Source organism: Gavialis gangeticus, unplaced genomic scaffold (assembly GCF_001723915.1).
Source record: "Gavialis gangeticus isolate Ggan-Ray unplaced genomic scaffold, GavGan_comp1, whole genome shotgun sequence".
In the NCBI taxonomy this organism is placed as follows: domain Eukaryota; kingdom Metazoa; phylum Chordata; order Crocodylia; family Gavialidae; genus Gavialis; species Gavialis gangeticus.
The window spans coordinates 73,030,444-73,038,043 of NW_017729033.1; positions in this window are offsets into that span (position 1 = coordinate 73,030,444).

Sequence of the window (7,600 nt, forward strand, 5' to 3'; positions counted from 1 at the left end):
GAGGTGGATTGCATAATAACTCAAAACAAAGTCTTACTCTTGTATATTGTGTGGAGGCGATGTGCGGGTGTGTGGGGGCGTGTGTGCGGTGTGCTTGTGGGGTGTGGTGAGGTGTAGGGGGTAGGGGTCTAGACCAGCATGCCCAGAGGGACAGCGCATGTAAGTCCTGATGCTGCAACATCCACGGAGGACTCAGATACATGCTTTGTTGCCAGCGTGAAGCTGGTTGCTCTCGCTGGGGCTCAGTTCCCCAGAAAAAACCCAGAAGCCCTGATCACTGACAGGGAGCCGAGCAAGTGCCACTTTGATTTCTGCAGCTGGCAGGCCAAGAACTGAGACCCAACCCCACTCTCTGGCACCTGTGATAACCCTCATAGTACTACATAGGTCAGGTAGTGCTGGGAGAGGGCGGCCCAGCGGGCACTGTGAGTGTCCACCAAGGCAGAAATGCAGCATGGAGCCCCCTTGGTGCTGCATGTCCCAGACAAGCATCTGCAGACCCAGAGCACCCCAGTAGGGGATTGATGGAACTGCGAGCTTTGTGTAGGCATGGTGGGGCACACCTTGCAGTGTTACTGTACCTGGCCAGGCAGAACCTGGACCAGAAAGCCAGCCAAGCAAGGGGCAGCACTAGTCTAAAAGTGTGTGAGAGAAGGGTGCACTGAACGGCAAGAAACTTACATGTTTAAGAAAAATGCTCAGCATGGGGGCATCACTGCTCACCACACTATCTGAGCTATTTAAGTTGAACTTTTCATTGTAATTTTCAAGGCATACAGGACCATAGATACACCCCCTTCAGCTGTCATTGTCACCGGACCTTAGCGTAGGAGGAGAGGGCCCCATCCCCATATTTGAGCATCATCCAAGCCAATCCTAAATGCCTGAGTGGAAAGGGGTGGGGTGTAGGAAAAGAGGAGCCCCACAGAAGATATGCCAGTAATCACCCTGGGTTCTACAGGAACCACTGAGCACCACCCCTGGAGGTAAAACCCAGTATAACAACAAGTCATGGCAGGAAAATAGACCCAGGTATGGCATGGCCCAGGAGGCAGGGCATGCTTAATCGTTGGTATGGTGGTCATGAGTCTGTCACAATATAGAAAACCTCACTCCAAATCTTTTTTTCCCCCCTGGAACAGAGTAGTTCAGTCATTCATATAAAAGTTTCACCTAAATGTCTAGCATCTAGTTGAAAATAGAGCCTCTCCTTTTCCAACAGGGTTTCTATATACAGGAACCCCAGGGGAACTGTAACATAGCTTTCAATAAGATGTGGACTTCATGTTCATATAAGAAAAGTGTAATATATAGAATTGTATGAATGTTTCTTATGAGTATGGGTCTTGGCCGAAGTGTACCCACATCTTTTAATTTAGGACAGAATCCTTTACTGAAGACAGAATGAGCAGATCACTAACAATCTTCCCTTGCATTAAGATACAATATCAGAGCCTGAATTACTAAAGGATTTCTAACTTGTTAATTGCCATTGGCTTGAAGTACCAAGGTTATAGTAATACCTTTTATGTAAAGAAATATAAAATACTATATGAAATACTAACCCACTACATCTCACAAAACCTCCCATGAGGTAGCTATTATTGTTTACATTTTAAAGATGGAGGAACTGAGGTTCAAGGAAGTTAAATTATTTTAAAAGTGTTTTTCCATATATTTGAGTCAAAGCCATTTTCCTTTCCTGAGAGCCATAGGAGAAAAATTCAGGGGAGAGAGGATAGGGTTGGAAATATCTGTTATATCTCATCTCTGCTGCTCCCCAAAGGAGTCAATGAGAAATGCATGGCTTTGACACATAACCAAAACAATTCTTTCAGTTTAATCTGAGTTTTGCACAAATTAAATTTAAAGGTAAATTCAGCTAGAGCCACACAGATTTTATTCTGTCTAGAAAACTGAAAGCAAAGTTTAGAAGGCACAAATCCAGGCAATCTGAAACTTAAGCAGTATGCTGAACCCTCCACCAACCAAAACCTGGTGAGTTTAGCACAGCTCTAATAATAGAGTTGTCCAGCTGGCTTTTAAATATTTAATTATTTTGTTTTTATGGAGTTATGTTTCAAGTGTTCAGCATCCTAAATTCTTCAGTGTTAAATCTGGTGACACCACAGAAATGAAATTAACATCAACATATGTATATAGTGTACGCATGGAACAAAAACCAAAGCTTTTTAAATGCATTTTATATCTATAACTCCATGGTTTAAAAAATTACACAAAAATATTCCAAGCATATGAAATGATATGTGCTGTATATATATTGTAGCTGAGTCAGAATAAGTTGCTTAATGAGGAATCTGGCATTGACTATGAACCACTGAAACCTCCTTTCCTGACACTATCAAAACTAATGGTGATAAAGTGAAGCCTGAGGCAGCAGAAGCTTCAGCAAAGCTTGACAGATTGATACAATGGCTGGGCAGGAAAAGTGGGAGTATTGCAAGATGTTCTATTTTACTGCATGCCTGCACTCTACAACACCTCTGAGTTTCCAGATACACAAATTAGGTATCCCAGTCCAAACGCAGGAAACTGATAGCAACAGATAAAAATCAACATGCCAATTAATATTGACTTGAACTTTTCTTGAAATTATGAGGGTGTAAAAAAGCAATGCCATGTCCCAATGAGTGAGTGTGGAAAGAGCCTTTTTAGAGACTCTTGCCAAATTCGTACAGGTGATTATGATTTGTGTATTCTGCTCTGCCTCTATGCCATCACAGTGTTATGTAGGTAAGGAGAAGAAATGAATAAAAAATAATAAACTTGGATTCACTATACAAATTTCAAATGGAAAATTTTATATTTAGGTTCAATATATCAGTTGGTATGCACAATAGTTGTGTTTATTATCTTCAGTATTTTCACTTCAATACCTTACAGAAAAAGGTACAATCTTGTACATTTATTATGCACTTGCAAGCCTGCATGTGGTAGATTAATATCTCAGACATTTGAAATTCTTCCTGGCTGAGAACAAAAACACTCAAATGGTCAGTTTAGAACATTAAAAAAAAAACAACTCCATTATTCATGAAAAGGGTAACAAATATATTTTGGAAATTCTTTTGGCAAAAAGTAGACTAATACGTGTGTGTATGTGTTTTGAGATAAATCCTTTAAATATACTGAAGCAGAAACATTTCTTGATCTTACTATGCAATCATCTTTCAGGCTTGATTGAGTCTTGGGGGAGACAAAGCTCCCACTGAAACTTATAGATGTGATTCCTTTTTCACACTGATGTTAATTGGCTCTATATTTCAATGATGTCTGTGAAAAATTAGTTTATAAAGTGGTGTAGTTAAACTATTTTCAGTGAAGAAATATTGTTTAGAATAAGAGCAGTGGAAAATACTGTCCTCACTCATGGGAGTTTACAATCTAAGGCCCTTAGATTGGTACATTGCACCTATGCTAGAGTCTGGACTTAGAAATGGTGGTAACCAGCTATGGAAGGGTCTCCAAGCTGTAGGGGCATCATCTGGTATAGGGCTGGCCAGCATTCATGACTCATTTCCATGTCCCCGCCTGTAGCATAGGAACTATGAGCAAGAGAACTGGACACCCCTAAACCTTGCTTCTCCTCAGCTAATATATCAGCCATAACACTCTTTACTGCTTTAAATTATTCCAGGTGTCGTTGCATTCTCTTCCCAGTAATGTTGTGCATTACTCAGATGTAGTCTAGCTTTTGTGCTAAGAGCTGTAATTCACATTAATTCAGTTTCTTGTGTCCAATCAGTAGCAGAAATGTATTGTAGAATTAGGAATCATAAATATTTAAAATAGTATCAACAAGCTGCAGAACAATCTTAAACAAGTTACATCATGCTAGTTTGCTGAATCTGTTCCTCCTAGTCTTTACTTAGTGTGATTACTATCTAAAGCAGGGACTGATTCTGCTCTCAACTTAACTTTACACTGGCATAACCTCAGTGGAATCACTCCAGCTTTACACCAGAGCAAAGTAAAGCATAATAAGGATGTGAGACTCTGAGGTCTTGTGAAGCAAGAACTACCTTTACTGTGTTAGGGAAGTACTATGTAAATCAACAGTGATATATTGGAATATTAATATTTGTTGGACTCTTTACCTGATCAGCCAGATTCTAGTTTCAGAAGCCCATTGGCCAGGTTCACTTTTTTCTCAGTTACACTATGAATACAGGAAATGAAATCAAAGGAGGTGCAGTGTGTATTAACGTATGGAACTCATTGCCAAAAGGTTTTGTGGAAGCTGTCAATTCAGCCAGATTAAAAAAGGGATTGGATAAATTATTGGAGAAAAGGGGGATCAGTAGCTAGTAAGCATATGAGTCAGGGAACCTCGGAAATACAACTTTCTAGACCTTAAATGCTGGAGGCTGCCAGTGAGAGAGGAACAGTAGAAAAAACCTTGGTCATACCCAGTTCCATGAACAACTGGTGCCTCCTGCAACTGGGGGAGCACGATGGCGGCGAGCGGCAAGCAGGGACGACCCACAGCCACTGCCTGCACTGTTGGCAGCAACAAGTGGCGAGTGGAGACCACTTGCAGCTGCCACCAGTGGTGTCAGTAGTGGGGGGAAGGGTGGCGGGCGGTGACCAGGGACTGTCTGCAGCCATCTGTACTGTTAGTGGTGGCGAGCAGCGAGCAGGGACCTTTGCGTCATCAGCAAGGGGTGTGTAGCAACTGCCTGCAGAAGCCAGCAGCGGCTTTGGCAGTGACCAATCTCAGGGGGTATGTGCCCCCCTGTGCCTCCCTATGTGCCACCTATTCCCAGTTCACCCTCCCCTTCCATATTCATTTTGCACCACTGTGTGACACAAGATACTGGGCAAGATGGGCCTAAGGTCTGACTCAGTAAATGGCAGTTCTTATGTTCTTACTAGCAAATTGCCCATCAAGAATGACTGGGGTGGGGGGTGCAGGCAGGGACAGAGGCCTGTGTCTGCCCTCCCCCCCAGCCCTGCTGCTTCAGGGCTGGGCCTGCTCCCCTCTCCCCCCTGCCACTTCAGGACTGGGCCCACTCCCCCCACCCTTACCACCACCAGTTGTGGGCTCGGGCTGGGGCTGCTCCTCCCATCCCGCTTCGGGTCCAGGGTCTCGCCTTCCTGCTCCATCCTTTCCATCACCATCACCTTCAGGGAGCAGGGCTGGGGTGGGGGGGCACGGCCAGCAGCACTGGCCTGGCCCCTCCACTCCATCCCCTCCGCTCCACCGCACCGCCACTGCCGCCTTTCCAGAACACTGTTGGAGCACGCTGATTGGTTGTTTCAGACAACCAGTCAGGGTGTGAATAAAGCATTACAGACAGACAGACAGACTAAGGCTTTTATAATATTAGACTGTTCAGATACTATGGAAAGAGGTATGGAAAGAGGCATAGAAAAGAGTAGAGGAAGTTGCTACTGAGAGAAAAGCAAGTTAAAAATATGCTGGAACATTCTTGCACTGTCTAGTACAGGCTTTGAAAGTGTGTGTGTGTGTGTGGGGGGGGGTAATGTTCTCCTGAGGAACTTTAGCCAAGCATCTACAGGGTGACAACTATAGCTGCCCTTGGTTTATAAGAATAGCCAGGCTTGATCCATCTAGCCTGATACCCTGCCTCCTGCAAGGATGCCTAATGCTTCAGGTAATAGGTCCTCTTATTCCCAGATTACATTGGGCCAATTGGGAATGCAGTTACCAGAGGAGAATTCTTCTTCATTCAATCAGATGTCAGTTTCTACTAAGATAAATGAGAAGATGATTATACCATAAGTGCAAATCTCATTAGTGGTTATAAAGCTTTTCAGTCCCTTTTAACAGTGTTCTTAAGTCTTTGACTAGATGGACTTCTGAAATGGAATATGGTGCAAACTGACACAGCTGTATGCAGAAGTAATGATTTTGTTTGATTTTAATGTACTGCCACTTAGTTTAATTAAATGCTCCATTTATCTCTGTAATAACAGGACAGGATAAACAGAAGTATCCTAATAATTTTTAACGAGTCTTTATAAATCCCATTAAATCTCCCTGGGCACATCTACATGTGCACTTTAATGCATATTAGCTTATTTTAATGCACATTAAGGCATCACCAAAAAGCATGCTTTTGCTAATGCGCATTAAAATAGGCTAATGTGCCTCACAATGGAGGTACTAAATTTAATGCACATTAGTAAAAGCATATTAATGAACGTGTAGATGTGCCCACCTGTGTCCTGGTTAATAGGGCTTTGTGGGGACTTCCCATCTAGTAGCTTTGCTAGGCTCCCTACCATATTGTGAGGAAGGCAGCTTTGTCTAAGTTTTAATGTTAAATATGAGCCACACAAGTGCATATTACTAAGTGGTCCAGAGAGCTATGACTTCACGAGTGGTTGCTATTCTGCTCATTGCTGCACCAGAAAAAGCATCACCTACAAGCTAAGTCATCCCTTCAAACTTATCATTAACAATGTGGGAGGCTTTGAAAAAACATTACCTTCCAAAAGCAGTGTATGGCCTCTACAAACAGGTTCACAAAAGTGTGTTTCGTACCTCTTGACCTTAAAGGAGACTTGATCCCAGGCAAGTCTATTGAAGCTAGTGTAGGAAAGTCTAGATGTGAGATGCTGAAGATGGGCTCTGAAACCACAGCAGGGATTTCTGTGAACTCCTTCTGCTAAGGAAGTATTACTTTTGGAAGAGTGGGTTTCCAAGAAAACGGTTCCAAGGACAGGCCTAGATTCAGAGTCTAGAGCAGTGGTTCTCAGCCTATTTGCCATAGTGGGCAAAGGTGTTACACACCCACACAACTTACTTTCTGTGCATCTATTTAACAGGATATCCATGGGCCGCACCAGTGTGCTGACTGGGCAGCATGAGGCCCCCTGGCTGTGGGTTGTGAACCACTGGTCTAGAGTCTTGTCCCTCCACTCAGTCAGACTGACCACCAGATTTGGGGTCAGGAAAGAATTTTACGCCAGGGTCAGATTGGTGTGGAATAGGGGGGAAAGGTGGGGGGCAGGGGTTGCCTTCCCCTGTAGCAGGGGCTGTGACCTTCTACTCAGGATCTCTTGAGCACAATATTTCATAGAAGCAGGATGCTGGGTACGGTGGTTCCCCACCGTTACCTGTGGCAGGTTAGGGGCTTAGGTCTGTGTTGTGTCAGGGTTGAGGGTGGGATTATGTAGCATAAATACGGACTGCTTGGGATGATCCTGCCTCAGGCAGGGGGTTGGACTAGAGCTCAGCCCGCACGTCCCTGCTCGGTGACTGTGATTAGCAGTGGTGTAAGCCGGGGCCGCATGTTGACCAGAGCTACCTTGCTGCGGGCTTGTGCTCGTGCTCCCGTCCCGTGCGACGCAGGGTCGGGCCGGCTCCCTGCCTGGCGGGGAAAGGGAGCGCTCAGCCGCGAGGGAGGGCGGCGCAGGGGGCGGCGACGGTGCAGCTCTCCCTCCCGATGGCAGATGCCCCCGATCGATTCCTCCCGCCAGCTGCTCGGGCCAGGGCGAGGGAGCGGCCCCGCGCTTAAAGATGCCCGGGCGGCTGCGGGGGGCTGTGCCCGGCGGCGATGCCCGCCCGGCGGGCTGTGGCGGGGCTGCAGCGAGCCCGGCCCTGCGCTGG